At 41.1% G+C, this 20,198-nt stretch overlaps 1 protein-coding gene across 1 annotated transcript in view; it reads right to left on the bottom strand.

Annotated features, from left to right (window-relative positions):
- HAPLN1 (hyaluronan and proteoglycan link protein 1) overlaps nt 1-17,276 on the bottom strand; it is a 224,221-nt gene extending 206,945 nt beyond the window's left edge. Inside the window, exon 1 of the mRNA XM_073583712.1 lies at nt 17,185-17,276. The gene's annotated coding sequence lies outside the window, so the exon portion shown is untranslated. The remainder of the gene's footprint in view (nt 1-17,184) is intronic.
- Nucleotides 17,277-20,198: the final 2,922 nt, after the last annotated feature.

Consider the following 20,198-nt stretch of genomic DNA (forward strand, 5'->3'; position numbering starts at 1 on the left):
TAACCTAAATGAATTCAAGTCTCCAGGTCCAGATAAATTACACCCCAGAGTACTGAAGGAGATAGCAGAAGAAATTTTTGAACCCCTCTCCATAATCTTTGAAAATTCTTGGAGAACAGGAGAAGTGCCAGAAGACTGGAGAAGAGCAAATGTTGTTCCTATCTTCAAAAAGGGGAAGAAGGTGGACCCAGGCAACTATAGGCCGGTGAGTCTGACTTCTATACCAGGAAAGATCTTTGAACAAATTATTAAACAACATGTATGTCAATACCTGGATAAGAATGAAGTGATTAAACAGAGTCAGCATGGGTTTGTAACTAATAAGTCATGTCAGACTAACTTAATTTCCTTCTATGATGGTATCACTGATTGGGTGGATCACGGAAATGCTGTAGATATAGTATATCTTGACTTCAGCAAAGTATTTGACAAAGTCTCTCATACAATCCTTATTGAAAAAATGACTAAGTATGGAATGGACAAGGCAACTGTTAGGTGGATTCATAACTGGCTTAGTGATCGGACCCAAAGAGTGGTCGTAAATGGCTGCACATCCAGTTGGAAGAATGTCTCAAGTGGGGTACCACAGGGCTCTGTCCTGGGCCCTGTATTGTTCAACATCTTTATCAATGATTTAGATGAAGGAATTGAGGGTAAACTGATTAAATTTGCTGATGACACAAAGCTAGGAGGGATAGCTAATACTAGAGAAGAGAGAGAGAGGATTCAAAAAGATTTAAATAAACTGGAGAAGTGGGCAGCAACTAACAGAATGGTTTTTAACAGGGAGAAATGCAAAGTACTACATCTGGGCAATAAAAATGAAAAAAGCATATATAGAATGGGAGGAATAGGGCTAAGTGACAGCACATGTGAAAAAGACTTGGGTATACTAATAGATCACAGACTGAATATGAGTCAACAGTGTGATGCAGCAGCAAAAAAGGCAAATGCAATTCTAGGATTTATTAACAGAAGCATACAGTCTAGATCATGTGAAGTCATTATTTCCCTCTACTCCTCTTTGGTCAGACCTCATCTGGAATATTGTGTCCAGTTTTGGGCACATTTTAAAAAAGACATCAACAAACTGGAGCAAGTTCAGAAAAGAGCGACCAGATTGGTGACCGGTCTGCAAATCCTGTCTTATGAGGAAAGGTTGCAGGATTTGGGAATGTTTAGTTTGCAAAAGAGAAGACTGAGAGGAGACTTAATAGCTGTCTACAAATATCTAAAGGGCTGTCACATTGTAGAAGGATCAACTTTATTCTCATTTGCACAAGGAAAGACTAGAAGCAATGGGATGAAACTGAATGGGAGGAGACACAGATTAGATATTAGAAAAAACTTTTTGACAGTTAGAGTGATCAATGAGTGGAACAGGCTGCCACGAGAAGTGGTGAGTTCTCCTTCAATGGAAGTATTCAAACAGAGGCTGGACAGACATCTGACTGGGATGATTTAGCGAATCCTGCTTTGAGCAGGGGGTTGGACCAGATGGCCCAGGAGGTCCCTTCCAACTCTACGATTCTATGATTCTATGATTCTTGAACTACTACAGGGGAAGAGTCTTGAGGAGATTATTTGCATATTCCCAGTGCCTTCTGGGATAAGTGAAGAGTCTCCGCGAGCTCAACGATCACTGGGTTTTGGCTGTTGCAGCTGAAAAGAGGAAATCGGAAAACCAGGGGAAGAGTCTTGAGGAGATTATTTGCATATTCCCAGAGCCTTCTGGGATAAGTGAAGAGTCTCCGCGAGCTCAACGATCACTGGGTTTTGGCTGTTGCAGCTGAAAAGAGGAAATCGGAAAGCCGCGCGCCTATCGGCGTGCGAATTTTGACTCATCTTTCATAGTTTTTAAGAAATCTCAATATGGAAGAGGCCAGGAGCCATTTGGTGAGCTGCATTTCTTGCTACATGTTCACAGACTTACCAGTGGAAAAGCCAAACTTCACATGCCACAAATGCAAGCTTGTGTCCCTGTTGGAGGAAAAGTTGCAAAGTCTCGAAGAGAGGTTAGCTACGTTGAAGATCATTAAGGAAGGCGAAGAGTTCTTAGACAGAGCAGAATTATCTCTTCATGTTACAGAAAGAGAAGAAATTCGAAATGCATCTGAAGAAACAGAGGAATGGAAACATGTAACCCAGAGAAGCAGGAGGATCGGGAGGCAGTCAGCACCCATACTGCTCAGGAACCAGTACCAGGCTCTCACGCAGGAAACCAATGAAGAAATAAATCAGGATAAGACTTTGCCCACAAACAGCAACCTTGTACGCCTTCAGAGTCCTCCTGGATGGAGAAAGAAAAATGTTGTGAAGAAGAAACGGAGAGTGGTGGTCATGGGGGATTCCCTGTTGAGAGGAACAGAGGCCGCTATCTGCAGACCGGATATAACTTCAAGAGAAATGTGCTGTCTTCCAGGTGCAAAAATTAAAGATGTGTCTGACAGGATATCAGGACTCTTCAGACCTACAGATGACTACCCATTCCTGCTACTACATGTGGGGACAAATGACACCGCAAGAAACGACCTGGAAACCATCTGCAGAGACTTTGAAGACTTAGGCAAGAAAGTGAGAGAACTGGGAGCGCAGGTGGTCTTCTCTTCCATCCTCCCAGTGGATGGCCATGGAACAAGGAGGTGGAATAAGATTCTGCAGGTGAACAACTGGCTACGTCGATGGTGCCGTCAGCAACGATTTGAATTTCTGGATCACGGAGTGAGTTACCTTTACGATGGACTACTTGCTAGAGATGGGGTGCACCTTACGAAGACTGGAAAACAAGTATTTGGAAGTCGTCTTGCTACACTTGTAAGGAGAGCTTTAAACTAGAACAACATGGGAAGGGAAGCAAAAGACCAGAAAAAGCCATACACCTGACAAATGCTATTGAGAACTCTGCTATTAGAAGTGGAAAGGAAGAACAAAGACAAAAGAATCTAATTAATAAAAATATTGGAGAAAGAGAAACCAATCACAAACTAAAATGTTTCTATACTAATGCACAAAGCATGGGCAACAAACAAGGAGAATTGGAACTACTAACGCAGGAGAAGAAATATGATGTCATTGGAATCACTGAAACTTGGTGGGACAATACACATGATTGGAATACAAGACTAGAAGGATACAACTTATTTGCAAGAAACAGACTTGATAAACGAGGAGGAGGTGTCGCATTGTATGTTAGAAACGCTTATATCTGCACAGAGATTGAAGCTTCAGAGACTGGGAGTTCTGTGGAAACTGTTTGGGTAAGAATACAAGGACAGAACAATGTAAAGGACACCATTGTAGGCATTTACTACAGGCCGCCTGTGCAACCTGAAGATATGGATGAACTCTTTATGCATCAAATGGCCAAGTTCTCCCAAAAATATGACATAGTTGTCATGGGAGATTTCAACTATCCAGACATTTGTTGGGAATCTCTCTCAGGCAAAACTAACAGGTCAAGGAAATTCTTATCCTCTCTGGCTGACAACTTTATCTTCCAAAAGGTAGGGGAGAAAACAAGGGGAACTGCTACCTTGGATCTAATCCTTATAAACAGGGAGGAAATGGTTGAGGAGGTAAAAGTGGCTGGGACCCTAGGAGGTAGCGACCATGCTATTTTAGAATTTTGGATAACTAGAGGCGGAAGACCTGTGAAGACTCAGACGTCAAGGTTAGATTTCAGAAAGGCAGATTTTAAGGGATTCAAAAAGAGAATTGGAGGGATCCAATGGCTGGATATCCTTAAAGACAAAAATGTCCAGGAAGGATGGGAAATCTTGAAAAATGAAATTCTCAAAGCACAATTGTTAACAATTCCGAAAAGAGGGAAGAATAGGAAGCATTTAAGGAAGCCAGGATGGATGAACACAGAACTTAAGCACATGCTAAAAAGGAAGAAAAAAATGTTTATAAAATGGAAAGAGGGAGGCATATCTAAAGAAGAATATAATGCTGTCTGCAGAACCTGCAGGGCACAAATCAGATTAGCTAAAGCTGACAATGAATTGAGGCTTGCAAGAGATGTCAAAAGCAATAATAAAGGATTTTGGGGATATGTCAAAAGTAAAAGAAAAGTCAAAGATGCTATAGGATTTTTACAGGATGAAAATGATGAAATGGTAAGACAGGATGTTGAGAAGGCCGAACTTTTAAATTCCTATTTTGCATCTGTTTTCTCTCAGAAAGGAAATGTGACATCAACTGTTCTTCACTGTCCTATTAAGGGAATAGAGAATCCAGGATATCTATAAACAGAAAGATAGTGAGGAAACACTTAGCTAACCTAAATGAATTCAAGTCTCCAGGTCCAGATGAATTACACCCCAGAGTACTGAAGGAGATAGCAGAAGAAATTTTTGAACCCCTCTCCATAATCTTTGAAAATTCTTGGAAAACAGGAGAAGTCCCAGAAGACTGGAGAAGAGCAAATGTTGTTCCTATCTTCAAAAAGGGGAAGAAGGTGGACCCAGGCAACTATAGGCCGGTGAGTCTGACTTCTATACCAGGAAAGATCTTTGAACAAATTATTAAACAACATGTATGTCAGTACCTGGATAAGAATGAAGTGATTAAACAGAGTCAGCATGGGTTTGTAACTAGTAAGTCATGTCAGACTAACTTAATTTCCTTCTATGACGGAATCACTGATTGGGTGGATCAAGGAAATGCTGTAGATATAGTATATCTTGACTTCAGCAAAGCATTTGACAAAGTATCTCATACAATCCTTATTGAAAAAATGACTAAGTATGGAATGGACAAGGCAACTGTTAGGTGGATTCATAACTGGCTTAGTGATCGGACCCAAAGAGTGGTCGTAAATGGCTGCACATCCAGTTGGAAGAATGTCTCAAGTGGGGTACCACAGGGCTCTGTCCTGGGCCCTGTATTGTTCAACATCTTTATCAATGATTTAGATGAAGGAATTGAGGGTAAACTGATTAAATTTGCTCATGACACAAAGCTAGGAGGGATAGCTAATACTAGAGAAGAGAGAGAGAGGATTCAAAAAGATATAAATAAACTGGAGAAGTGGGCAGCAACTAACAGAATGGTTTTTAACAGGGAGAAATGCAAAGTACTACATCTGGGCAATAAAAATGAAAAAAGCATATACAGAATGGGAGGAATAGGCCTAAGCAACAGCACATGTGAAAAAGACTTGGGTATACTAATAGATCACAGACTGAATATGAGTCAACAGTGTGATGCAGCAGCAAAAAAAGCAAATGCAATTCTAGGATGTATTAACAGAAGCATACAGTCTAGATCACGTGAAGTCATTATTTCCCTCTACTCCTCTTTGGTCAGACCTCATTTGGAATATTGTGTCCAGTTTTGGGCACCACATTTTAAAAAAGACATCAACAAACTGGAGCAAGTTCAGAAAAGAGCAACCAGAATGGTGACCGGTCTGCAAACCCTGTCTTATGAGTAAAGGTTGCAGGATTTGGGAATGTTTAGTTTGCAAAAGAGAAGACTGAGAGGAGACTTAATAGCTGTCTACAAATATCTAAAGGGCTGTCACATTGTAGAAGGATCAACTTTATTCTCATTTGCACAAGGAAAGACTAGAAGCAATGGGATGAAACTGAATGGGAGGAGACACAGATTAGATATTAGAAAATTTTTTTTGACAGTTAGAGTGATCAATAAGTGGAACAAGCTGCCACGAGAAGTGGTGAGTTCTCCTTCAATGGATGTCTTCAAACAGAGGCTGGACAGACATCTGACTGGGATGATTTAGCGAATCCTGCTTTGAGCAGGGGGTTGGACCAGATGGCCCAGGAGGTCCCTTCCAACTCTACGATTCTATGATTCTATGATTCTATGATTCTACTATTCTTAGATTTTTCTATCAACATTACATCTGAGTGTAACTGGAATTAAAATAAAAATAAATTGGAAGTGTTGCATGAGGTATCAGGTCTTCCAGCTAAGAAGGCTTACACCGCTCCCTTAACCACCAATTTCTCATTAAAACTTAAATTCCAAGCTGTAATTGCTGGGCCAGAGCCTGATACCTCAGGCATGGCCCATGGCTGACTGCTTCTGTGCCAATATAAAAGGTTTTACTGTGCATCAATTGATCAGTAAACTACCTGTGCTACTATTCTTACTTTTTTATATCAATAATAGTCTATGAAATTGATGTTTGTGGCATCTTAGTGTGGCTGGAATTAAAAAAAAATTGGAGGCGTTGCATGAGGCTGTGAGGTCTTCCAGCTAAGAAAGCTTACACTGATCCCTTAATCACCAGGTCCTCATTGAAACTTCAATTCATAGCTGTAAATGCTGTGCCAGACCCTGATACCTCATGCATGGCCCATGGCTGACTGCTGTGTAGGGATGGGCAAACCCGAACTGTAAAGTTCTGGACCCATCCATGGGAAACTCGTGTTACAGTTCGGGTCCAGTTTGGATCCAGGGCCTGTAAAACAAAGCATAAAATTAATAATAAACATTATAATTATACTTACCTGTGCAGAGACGCGTCCTCCCGTCCCACTGTCTCCCAGCCGCATCTCCTTCTGGGGCCGCTCATTAACTTCTGGTGGTATTCACTGCAGTTGGCAGTCTTCGGCTTTTTCCAGCAATGCTCGTGCGGTGACGTCAGGCTCAGGCCATGAACTGGGGTGAACCCTGACATTACTGCACGAACACTGCCAGAAAAAGCTGAAGGCTGCCGAATGCAGTGAATATGACCAGAAGTTAATGAGTGGCCCTGGAAGCAGATATGGCCAGTAGACAGTAGGACGGGAGTACGCGTCACTGGACAGGTAAGTATAATTATAATGTTTATTATTAATTTTGTTCCTTGTTTTACAGCCCTCCCCGCCCCATCCCATATTTGTAAAATCCAAGTTCGAGGTTCGGACGCACGTTCACGTCATCTCCGGCCCCAAGCTCGAACTCTACTAAAAAATTTGGGCGAACCCATCGATCCCAATCATCAGGGGGTTCTCCCATCACTACTGCTGTGCCATTTGAAAATTTCTACTGTGGGTCAGTTGATGCCACTTTTCTTGGTGGTTGCCCCTAATTTAAGCTGTTTGGGAAGCTTTTTGTCATCCCATAAGATGTTTTCTATGCATTTTGTTTGAATCTAATGGGGTTCGGGTACACTTGTTGAACCGTTCGGCAAACGGTGGTACATTCAGTGAATCCAGACCAAACCGAACCTTGAAAGGTTCACTCATCTATACTCTTGAACACCTGACATATTTTCTAATTTTCTATTTTTCATTAGTTTGTGGGGTGTGTTTATATTAGAATATTATAGCCGATTAGAGGTTTTCATTGCATACCAATAAATAGATCTTTTAAATGTGTTAAGTCTGTTAACACATATCTAATTATATACACTTATTTCATTGAATAAATTGGTGATCTATTGCTCCTGTGCCGGCTCTGCACCACTGCCCACAATCTTTGTAGTTGATAGATTGTAAAGTGACGCCAAGATGACAAGCTAATATGACTGCTGCAGCTAATCACTAGCCTCAACTGTGATGCTGAGGTAATCAGTATGACACCACTGATCCTAGTGATTGGCTGCAGAAATTACATGTGCTGCAGTCACATTACTGTTTCAGCTTGTTACAGGCAGCAGTATAGGTGAGCTGTGGGAGAAGGTGATTATCTGTGTTTTTATTTATTTCACTTTAAGACCCTCATAGGCCCATATATAATGATTTGCAATGTTCAACCTATTTAAAAATAATTAACTGTATTGCTTTAATTCTGCTGATTATGGTGCAGATCCATTACTGAGAATTTTTGTTTAGTGTTAAACAATGTGACATCAGGATGTCACATTGCTCTAAGGATGCAGATTGTGCGTATGTAATCCAAAGTATGAAGGCTATGCTATACTCAGGACACATGGCATCTCATAAGAATTGTATCTTCTGCTTCAGAGTTCCTAAGCACTACCTCTAGATTGACAAGCCCAGAAATATTGCTCTTAACAACTCCAAAAATCTCCTCCACAGAATCCTAGTAGATATCTTAAAATCCTGTAATGTATAGTTATTAAACTACATAATATATGTGTTTCAGCTTATATTTGAGCCCATGAAATCTTATTATTCTGCTTTTATGTCATGTCTAAAGAGGTAGAATCACTTTATCAACTAGGAGTGTTCAACCAAATTCGGGGATCCTTAACCTGTAAAGAGTGTGATTTGATGAGAGCTCTCGGGACACAAATACCATCACACTCCCTTACAAGATGAGGTGTTCTTGAACTTGTTATAGCTAGTGAAGTAAAGGGTCATGGTTATTCTGATTTATGTTGGGATTTGTGTTATATTAAGCTATAGAAAAGGCAGAGCTGGTCCTTTAAGAAACCAGAGGAACTTTGCATGGATTCTGTATTCATAGCCCGTATGATTAATAATGAGCCAGGCAACACTTTGTATTATTTCAAGTGCAGTTTAGCCTTTATATTGTAAGCATTACGTGTAATGTCAATGTCTATGATGCTGGCACTCTGCTTTTAATGCATATCTTGAGTGATATGTATGAAGGCTGGTTAAGGATACAAGTCAAATGTGTGGACACCAGAGCATTGTGCCAAACAGGCTCCATTCTAGGTGTCTGAGTATTTAAAGGGAATATGTCAGTAGGATTCAACAGCCCCCCAAAACTATTTACATGCACATGTAGATCTTTCAAAGACATGTCAAGCAATACCTTTACATGGCTAGTCCGTTCCACCATTTCTGAGAAATCAGAGTTTGAATTAATATGCAAATGAGCTTGAAGAGTTACTGTAGATCTGAAGCCTCAGTCACTCCAGCCTCTATGCCGTGTAACTTCAGGCAATAGAGCCAATCAGTCAAGCAAGAAGAGAAGGTGGTGGGCAGGGAATAGAGCTGGAGTGACAGAGGCTTCAGATCTACAGTAGCTCTTCTTGCTCATTTCTGTACTAATTTAAAGGTTGATTTCTCAATGAGAGTAACTGCCCTTGAAAAAGGAAATTGTAGAACTGGACTTTGAAAGCGCTACATGCACATATAAATAATTTGAATGTGAAATTTTGCTGACAAATTTATAGAGCAGCTACTGTTCCTCCTAGTCAGTTGGAGAAAGACAGTGAGTGTCACAGAGCATAGCTGAGCTATATAGTGCGCCTCTTGGATTTAGCTCTTGAGAGGTCCAGAAAATGGAGTTGGGTATGATTAGCTAACCAAATACCATAGCATGTGATGGAGGACTGGTGAACCGCTGTCTACGCCCTTAGACCTGCTGTGGACTGCTGGGGAAATAGCAGGAAAAAGAGCACCAGGAGAGTAGAAAATAGTGGTTATGGACCAATTGCTCTGATGGTTAATCATAATGTTGGGATGAAAGAGAGGTAAACACCCTCACTAAATGTGTGTCCTTGGGCAAATACAGAGAAATATTTCCTACAGTGATATTCCTCACTGCATTAACCAGTGTGGCCTGGAAAAGTAGAGACAGTAACGTTAGTGAGTGGCCCTGATTGGCGTTCTGTCATTACCTACATCAGTAAGTAACACTGTGGACTGTTCCTAGTGAGAGGAAAACCGTGGACTGTTCTGAGTCTGATCAATGGTGAATCATAAGATGTTGGGTTGTGTCTGGCATTGGTGACAAACTGCAGAGTTTTCCTGCTGTTTACTGTAACCAACAAGCTCAGTGAAATGGTTGTGTTGTGTAATCACCGAGCTGTCTACCATTGTTGTTGTGTAACCACCAAGCTCTGTGCCACTATCTAGTGTGTAACTATCAAGTCTGTGCCTGCTTTGAGATATTATTACTGTATTACTGATATTACTGTATTATCTGCTTGCATGCTTCATCCTCGTACTGTGGGGCTGTGTTTGAGCTCAAGGTCCACACATTAATAACTTACAAGCTTTCATACATACCCAAGTATTATAGACCTCTATAGCAGACACTGAATAAAAGATGGTATAATCTAAAGAGACACAATAAGAATGTAATGTGTAAACTGCTACTTTCCACAGAAGTATGAACTGTCTACCCCTCCAGCCCTTCTGGGTTAAGTGACATGCCACAACTGTTGATCTATGACTTACATGCTTTGAATCCACAATGGAAGGGTCAACAGAACAGTGACAGCACGGCAGAAAACAATTCTCCAATGTCTAGAAAAATGACACATCTCCAATAAAGTTTTGCTACCACTGTGCTTTGAATTCTGTATTATTGAGTCTTTTGATGTCATGGTGCTAGATGTATCGCTGGGACCTGTCATTGGTGTCAATATTTACCACAAATAAGTGGTGATTACAGATAGAATATCACTTCAAATCAGTCTCCCTCAGTATACGCAGATTCTAACAGCAGTGTTGGTCGACATATAAAGATATAATGTTGCTTGTAGAGAGTTGCTTTAATTCAGTTACAATTAACTATCGTCAGAGGAGTTACCGTAATTGAGGCCACCGAGTCTCAAAATGAAAACTAACATTCATTCTCCACAACTATCAAGTACAGTGTATACTACGGGTGTCTTTTTAGTAGAATGACTTTTGGTCACTTGTGGGCACTAATGAAAATTCTCCAACAGGGCCCCCAACTATTATAGGTTTCTAATAGTATTGGTCTTCTCATACAGGCCAAAGGCTCCAGGACCCAGGTACAACTGAAGCTCCAGCACCCACAATACGCCCTAGCCTCACTCTCTATAGCTAGACCCCTCATCCATTCACCAAAAGTCAGGAATTTCTTGTGTCTCTTTAGCAACCAACCATGTTATTCTAATATGTTCCAACTACTGCAATCTTTGTTTTAAGAAATTGATATATAATTTTTTCTCTGGACATTCATATTCTACATATTCTACAGATGTAGCATCAGCTGACACAACGATTACCTTGCACTTTGATGATAGCATAGTGCCCTGTTCACAGAAAGTGGCACTGGACAAATATCATAGAGCACCATGGTACATTACACTATTAAAGGGGTTGTCCAGGGCTTTTACATTGATGGCCTATCCTTAGTATAGGTCATCAATATTTGATTGATGAGGATTGAACACAGTGTACCCTGCCGATCAGCTGTTCCTGGTGCCAGAAGTGGCCGGATGTGCTCAGTTGCAGATCACAGCAGCAAAGGCCCATCAATGGTATGAGAGTTGCCTCCGGGTATTGCACATCCACCCCCTTTTTGAATCGAATAGGGGGCAGATATGCAGTACTTGAACAGTACTTGGACATGGCCACTATACAGTTAACAGAGCTTTGCTGTACAGGTCCACAACTGAGCACGTCCGGTCACCATGATAGCAGGAACAGCTCATTGGTGGCGGTGCTGAGAGTCGTACCTGCAACCGTTGAGATATTAATGACCTATCATAAGGATAGGCCACCAATATAAATGTCTGGGAAAATACAGCTAACATAGCGCAGTAGCCGTCATGTTGATGTCTTCTACATCTATACTATACTGGCTTAGTGGGCAACATTATATACATTGTACAAAGGAAACTGGCAAACCTCTTTGAAAGTGGTACATAGTTTCCCATGTCCTACTATATAATGGTAATTTCCAACCAACTTGTGGTTTTCTGGCTTATGAGGAATCATAAGACCCATCATGCTGCGAGTTGTACTCTTACAACAGGTTGGAGATCACTGGTCTACCCTGACAAAGCTGCCTACTTTTCACACCAGGGCCACTCCATTAACTATCTGTATTATTTAAATAAGCACAATCAAGTAGAAACATCACGTTCTGTTCTGTTTAATCAACCTTTTACTAAAGTTACGTTTGTTATTCACGTACTGTAAACCAGTGATATTTTAGTCTGTGTGACTCATGGAAGTCACGCTTTATAGCAATGAGCAAAGCGTCAGGAATGTTGCCGTTGGTATTTCAGAATTTTACAGTTTTACATGGACCCAGCCACTATTTCAAACATTACTTTTGTAAAAAAAGGGCTTGTTCATCCTGAAATAGGATGGAGTTCACTTAAATCCATCACAGATGTGGTTTGTTTGAAGGCCAAGCAGACAGCTTCATGGCAGTAACCACTAGGTGGCACACAGTGCCCACATTTATTCCAGCCGACCGGCACAGACCGACCATTCATATGGTAAATAAAGAGCTGCATTATTAATTTATGCCGTTGCATCCATTCCGCACCTAATATTTGCTTAGCCAGCTGTTTCCTCCAATCCTCCTTTAACGCCACTGATTGAAGCCCTAAGTACATTTAGCCTTTTTTCATCCCAAAGAACATTTTGTTGCCTACAAATTACAAGTTACCTTTTCAAATGAGACCGTACGTTACAGTAACGAACTGTGGAGCCAGCATGTCTAATAATTTCTGCGGGATAACAGAAGTTCACTGTAATCTGTACATGGCTTTTCACTTTAAACAGCAGTTATGTGTATGTAACCCTGACCCAAAACCATAAAGGACGCACTTCCAGGCTGCCAGAAACCCGTTATATAGGGTCCATACATCATCACCTTTAATCAACAATATACACTTAGTATTAGCTGTGTGTCTTTTATCAATCTCCCCTAAAGGAAACACATGTCAAACAATGGATTTCAGTGGATGTCTTGTGTGATTGAAATTGCAATGAAGGCCGATTTACTGCAAATGGAAAGGATCTATCACTAATATGATTACAGGTAATGGGCTCAGCCCGCTACTTGTTATGCCCAAATATATGAGGCATGCATAAGTGTTGTTCACTGGTCACCAGCAGTGGTGGACAGCGAGTTATGGCCTTCTATAAAAATATATTACATGTTAAGATTAATCCGGTAGAGAAGGTCAGTATATACATGACAGTACATGTGGCACGGAATAGCAGTCACTGCTTGGAAAAATGTGCTATGGCGGCTCCTGTATGGCGATCTAGTATAAAGCGAGTGTAATGGGAGTATTATCCTTTTCTAGATGGTAAATCCCCAGGACATAAGCTGTTATTGCAGGCCGGGATCCATACCTGGAGTTAATAGATGGAGTTTATCACCTCAGTACTCAATAACAAGAGCGAGTCTCATCTGGCCAATTCCTTAAAGTAAACTTTCGGCTTCTATTTAGAGCCCAGAAATATGATATTACATCGATATCATTGGATTTGCTGCTTTTGCAGTGAGAATATTCTGCATTATATCAAGGTATAAAACCTGCAAAAGACAAAAGGACTGGGTCCCAAACAGTAGACACCAGTCTGGGGAAGCCTTCTATACAATTTCCAGCTCAGGAGAGGGAGGCCACACCCCAGCTTGCACAGAATGCAAAAAATACAAAGAAAAAACTTTCATCTGCCCTTGTTCACACACTGAGGTCAACTTTGACACAAGGCAAGGTTTATAATATGAGACAGTGTAGGACTATCCCGAACAGAGTTACCGTGTCGTGGTGGGATGGCTTTCATGCTACTTTTGATCAAAAACAGTATTACTAAAAACTCTGTATTATTTAGATGCACTTTTGCTTTTACTTATTTAGTTACAGCAGGGTTTTTGCTCACTTTGTCTTTTGCAGGTTTTATGTTTTATGGCCAATGTCAACATGCATTTATACGCTGCATGTGTATCATCTCAAACCGAGCTCAATTTTTGTGTTTTTTCATTATATCAAGGTAGTAAGAAGGAAAATGTTCCACAGAATACAATCTGTACGTCCTATGTCCCACTGACGATAAGCTGCCTTGTAATCTATTGTGGGATTAGAAGGGTAAATAAGATAAACGAATATTTCCCGCAGCCCGGAAGAGTCAGTTTACGGAAACAGTTAATCAGGGCCCCTGTGCAAGAATAGCATCTGGGCCCTTTGCAGTCCAATAGCTCTTCATACTGCAAAATTCCACCTGCTTGGGAGATAAAAGTGGCCCCCTTACCTCTTGGGCTCCTGTGTCGCTGCACAGGCTGACCCCAATGATATGTCCACCCCTGCAATTAGTTTAAAATTCAGTTTCATAATGCTGAACTACTGTGTATACAGACAGTTATCCGGCACCGGATAAATTGTGTCATGATGGAAATCTTTATGTCATGTGACCCACCGGACATTATTCAAGCTTAGACATTACACAACAGACCCCCGGATATTCAGTTGCCCCCCGACATTTTTGGTTAAGGAACATAACTCAAGAAACAAATTGAATACAGCATCGTGACATGCCAACAAACCCCAAACAGGCTGCACCTCACACCAATACCACCGGGGGGCTTCGGTAAGCATGCGCAGCACAGGCATCTCTCTTGGCAGAGTATCGAATAATCAAGTGTGTTTATAACTGCTGGTAATCTCTCTCCTCACATCCCATAATATGTGACTCCAGAGCTAAAGTAAGAAGGACACATCGGTAACTAGATTTTTACTCTACACAAGGTAACATCACTGCAGCAAGAGAAACAGAGAGCCAGGGAGAGGTCAAAAGATAGAAACAGAAGAGCAAGCAGCACCCCAATTCAGATTTGCAAAAGGTGGAGAGGATGACACTTTATTAGCCCACGTGACCATGTTTAGGTTCCACAGCAGACCCTTTCTCCTTCTGTGGAACCGAAATGTTTCTCTTTGGGCTAATAAAGAGTCCTCCACATTTGAATTGGAGTGTTGCTTATTTGTCTGTTTTTTTATTATTGGACCTATGGGTATATGTCCGGGAAGCCCTGCACCCACTGCTCAAGACTTTAGCCCATGTGGACACATAATTACAGTCCACTTCTTTTTTACACATATTTTGGAGTGTTGCCTCCCTTTATGTTTTTTATATATACTATAACAATTGGAGTTTAGTTTGGGAGGCACCCATCATATTCAAATGTTGTGCTGTTCCATTCATAGATAGATAATAGATAAATCGATAGATAGCTAGATAGATAGATACATAGATGGATAGATAATTAGATAGATAGATGATAAATAGATAGATGGATAATAGATAGATGAAAAAATATATGCAAAAGCAAAAACAAGCAACAATAGTCTCAATATGAAAATCGATGCCCATCCACTAGTTGCACCCAAACAACTAATGAAATAAAAAAAACAAGAATGTCGTCAGCTCTCCGGGCAGCACAGAGGCAAACAAATATACAGATGTATTTGCACACCTTCATGGTGGCAACGTATCGCCTCCTAAGTAGCTGAACATTTATTCAAGTTTCTCAAGCTATACCGTTTGACACGCCATAACATGTGCATTACCAGTATACTGTCTATTCCACGCTTTATATCATTATTGTTTCATCTATCTGGGAATTTGATGTTTCCGAGGAAATAAATCTAGAAGTTTTCGATCAGTTTGGATGAATCTTCCCCTCTGATGCAGTAGCGCTTTGTGTGTTGTTCTCTGTGCGACAAAATTTGGGAACACGTACAGACAACGCTTCCTCTGCATATTCCCAGATGTATCGGCCCCTCCGTGTATAGTGACAGAAATCTGTGACTTCTCGCATTCCCAAACCCAGTGTATGGGGTCCGAGCCCAGCACGCCGTTGTGTGACTGATCTAGGAGCAATTATTTACTGAGGAAATCCAATGCCGGGGTTGTACATCGCCTCCTGTCAGACTCATACATATTTTATTCTCTCGCTTAACATTGCGCTTCACATTTCCCTTATGTCGATGGATAGCAAAATGGATCTGGTACTGGCATTTTTTTTTTTTCTCAAGCTGACCTATTCTACTCCATATACTAAGCCTGGAATTATAAGGGTTAGAAATCAGATTCACACGAGATGAGAAATCCTCTGAGAGAACCACAGCTTCTGCTAATGAATATTCCTGTGCAGGTTACACGCAGCAGAGTATGAGACCTCAGCGCCATCGGCCCCGATCCCCGATCAGCCGGTAGAAAAAAGTCCAAAACTTATCAGCAGAGATGAGTCCAATGATTTCCATACTGTGAAATTGATAGATCATGAATCAAAATCAATGAATCCCCATCTTTAGTAATAGGCAGACGTTCCTAAAATGTTTTAAAACTGGCAATGAAATGAGTTACATCATATAGAGCACAGAAACATATACAGATGTACAGTAGTAGAGCTGAGTTTGTCAGAAGCAGTAGATGTAGTGGTGTTTGCCATCAGTACAAATCATATAACGCTGGGACATGTGGGATTTTAAATAGAGTCAATCTCCAATATTGTATAGACTTTCATGGTTCACAGCGATAAGCTCACGTAGTAGATGACATAACATTTATACGCTGAACTTGTGGTTTAAGGCTATGTTCATATGTTCAGTATTTGGCGCAGTATTTCTGCATCTCTTGGAAGGAAAAAGCAAAGCATAAAGTCGTTGCATTTTTGATGCATTGTAAATGTGTATTTTTTACATGCGTTTTTGTTGCAGATTTTTCCCCACTCATTATTATGGATGAAATCTGCAGCAAAAAAAAAAAAAAAATACTGAAAGCGTTGACATCCTGAAGCTATAAATCTGCACCAAATCTGCAGAAAGAAGCAATGTGCGCAGGAGACGTCTGGATTCTCAATCACTTTGCTGGCATCAGGAAAACCTTCAGGTTTTGGGGCAAATCGGCGATGAAAAAACGCAGCAAAGACGTGACAAATCTGCAACGTGTGCACAGACCCCACATGAGTGAACTCATATCTGGTGTTACATAGGACTGCACTTCTAGATGCAGAGTTTTGTTGCCACAATACAACCTGTTATGTCTAAGCACAACACCACTATAAGATACCATCATCGCCATATGATCCTTCCAACCTGTAACCATCTCCTCCCTTATGGGCAATAATCATTTAATAAGTTAAGACAGATATCAAATTTTTTCCATCACGGTAAATGCAGCGGCGCTAAGGTTGTGAAGCCCCAAAAAGCACTTTGATGTCACAAATATATGTCATCTACAGTTTTCCAGAAACCTTACTGCATTTTTCTATCATCATACACAAAGACTTATTGGATACATTCAGCTCTGCTACATGTGGACTCAGGATACAGCTTCTGACCTTCACCTCTGCGGCAGGTATTAACAGCCAGGATCCATGACCAGGGACATTCAATACAATCCACCTGACAGGACAGGTAGAGTGTCACCTTGTACCCACAGGAGACCTGAGCCTGGCACTAGAAACACTTCTATGTCACACTTAATAAGGGGGGAAGAAAAAGTCAAAAGTTTGTAAAGCTTTACAAATTCTCTCTGGAGTTAGTTGCTGCACATATATTAATGAGGGGCTCACCTTGTAAACTTTGCCTCTGAGTCCTGACTGCTGCTTTGTGGCTCTGTGGATGGCAGAGGTCCTGATCCTGGGCACCAAAGCCAGCTTCTCATCCAGCAGAAAGGGAAAGCAATACGTCAGAAGAAAGTACGCCTCCAAGATGGGTTAATTACAGCCCAGCATTAACCATGTGCTGCTCTCCCAGCCTCAGAGGATGGTGCTGAAGACAGCAGCAACAACACTGTGGCTTCTGTATGCAGCACTCCCACCTACTCCACCACCTCCACCTCCAACTTTCAGAGCTTCTTTATGCCCCTCTGTGTGATCTCACTCATGGGACTTCATATGGGACCTGTCAGATCACCCCTATAGCTTAGATAGGTTGTCAATGTCCTAATAACAAGTTCTTATAGTAGACCTGGGTCTTATTTGCAGAAGTCACTGTATACCGTACAGTATATATAGTGTGCTCAGGGTTAGGGTGACACCGTCGTGGGTGGGGTCCGGCTGGGAATACATATACACCACTTGCCAAAATTAGAAGCAGATGGAAAAGTGAAGGGGACGAAGGAGCATGATGAAGGAGCAAGGCAAGGACATGGAGAAGGAGCAGCCTCACCAGCTCAACCCTCAGAACAGGCTGGCATTATCCAGCCACAGAGCATATTGGGACCATTGATGCCTGCTCTCAGGAAAAACGTGTTCTTTGGATAGGAAATAGCTTCATATTTTAATAACAGAGCAACTTTTGATGAAGTGGAGTCTGTGCGCCTCACCTTCAGCCAGAAGGAGGTGGAAAGTGAGGAGGAATGGCAACGAATGGGAACAGGTTTAAAAAAGAAAATAGGAAAGGGCGGGCAGCGGTCGGAAAAATATGCCCTGAAATACTGAACTAGTGTGAAGAATTAGGAAAGGGGTTTATATATACATTTTATTGCTAGAAGATTTGTGAATGTCGAAGCGACAGATTCTGATGGATTAACAGGCGACTCTCTACCATGTCGATGGAGAAATGTTTTCTATAGCACCGCCGCAAACTTAGCAATTTTTTAATATGTCGTTGCTATTATTGGGATCAATCCCTTTAAGGCTGGATGAGTTACTGGCCTGGAAGTCTGAGCCTAAATCTGTACAACCTCATTCACTTACATTATATTGTACTGCAAATTTCCAATGTAGATTTGTACATAGGTGATCCTGACCTGGAAGTGTTCTGGTATCACAAATGCAGCACCACAGGGCGTCGCTCTCAGCAATAAATGGGCAATGCCTTTTTTCAACACCCCAGAGGGTGTATCAGTTTAAAGTAGGAGAGGACTGTTCCATAGGTGACACCCTTCCCCAACTGCGGGAAAAGGGAGGATTTTTGGTTTCTACGAAAATTCATTCCATAATACTGCACCTACCAGCAATATTTGGGCAATGTAGGATATTTAACTTTATTTCTAGATAAAAATCTCTTTATTTAATAATCTTAAATATATTCCATTATATTGATATCTGCTGACATTGCAGCTTGTCGTTGCATGCCGATATGCAGGAGGGTAAGGGGAAATTTAGAGTTCATCACAGCCTGGTATGCTCATCTCAAAAATTCATCTTGTAGAGTAATCTAAAAAGCAAAAAGCATATTTTCGGAAGAGTTTCTTAAACTATATCTAAATATTGTACAGACATAGACTCTCGGAGCTGTGTGGATTGTTTTGTGTAACTATAGATGTATCTAATGCAGGTGTCAGCAGCCTGCGGCACTCCAGCTGTTGTAACACTACAACTCCCAACTTCTGCTGTCAGTGACTGCACTGTTACAGGCTGCTGATCCCTGATCTAGTGTGAACCTCATGATTGAAAGATGGATATTATCTGCACATACGGTTTTCTGTGCATAAAATATTATAATGTTTGCTGCTGAAATTTTAGAAAATTCCTCAAATGGCATTTTCAAAATATAATATTAACAAAAAAGCTCCATTTTTGTAAAGGTGAGCCAAATTCAATGTCCTCTTATGAAAGTCATACTCACATTTCATCAACAGTCATGCTCATATGATGCAGATTGTAGCCAGCATTCACAATGTAAACTTTTGAAAAAACGGAAAGGAATTTTCGCTTATAATAAGGAAAGTGGATCTGTAGCTTTTTAAAGTGAGTGATTCTGAGAATCCAGTAATAAGATTGTTAGGAAGCTGCTACTTAAACAATTGACTGATTCTTTCAGAGAACTACAGTAAGGCCGAGGCTCACACTTGCGTGTGCAATGTGAGAGACTCGCATCAATACCCGGCACTGCTGCCGGCACTCCGGACCGGAGTGTGCGGCTGCAGGTATTTCTATGCAGCTGAACGCTCCGGTCCCAAGTGCCGGCGGTAATGCCGGGTATTGATGCGAGTCTCTCACATTGCACACGCAAGTGTGAGCCCCGGCCTAACATACATTGTCACTACCCATAAATATGTATTGTTTTTCCTTTATGTAAATGTCACTGTTCTCCTGTATCAGGCACTGTTTTTCCTTTGCTACTGCTCCTCTTCATTTATGAGACATAGCCGCCTCTTCTCTGCATGTAAATCTTCTTTAGGATCACGCCCTCTTGACTAATAAAGACTTTATATACATGGAAGAGGAGGCCATAGCTCATGAACAGAAAGAGACAAAAGCAAAATAATGCCCAAATCAGGGAAACAGCTACATTTATATCAGACAGAAAATACATATTTATAGCAAGAGACAAGTGCACTTTAAGAGATACTTCATTTCTTGGACTATGCATCATGATAATCAAATCCTGTCAAAACGGGATGTTTTATTCCATTCTTTCACCATATCTACCTTGTGCTTTTGTCCTTAAAGCAATAGATATTCAGAGAATATTTCAGTGAGTTTTTAAAACTAGCAGCTAGTAGATGATAAACTGAGCTGCCCAGTAAGCAGCTGTAGATGGCACTATTGTTCTAGAATATCACATAAACATGGGGAGATTACAACCTGCCACACAGCAATTACTGTTTGGAAACTACACCGTGCCCCTTCCTTCC

Source organism: Dendrobates tinctorius, unplaced genomic scaffold (assembly GCF_039654945.1).
Source record: "Dendrobates tinctorius isolate UK_male_01 unplaced genomic scaffold, ASM3965494v1 ptg000003l, whole genome shotgun sequence".
Classification (NCBI taxonomy): domain Eukaryota; kingdom Metazoa; phylum Chordata; class Amphibia; order Anura; family Dendrobatidae; genus Dendrobates; species Dendrobates tinctorius.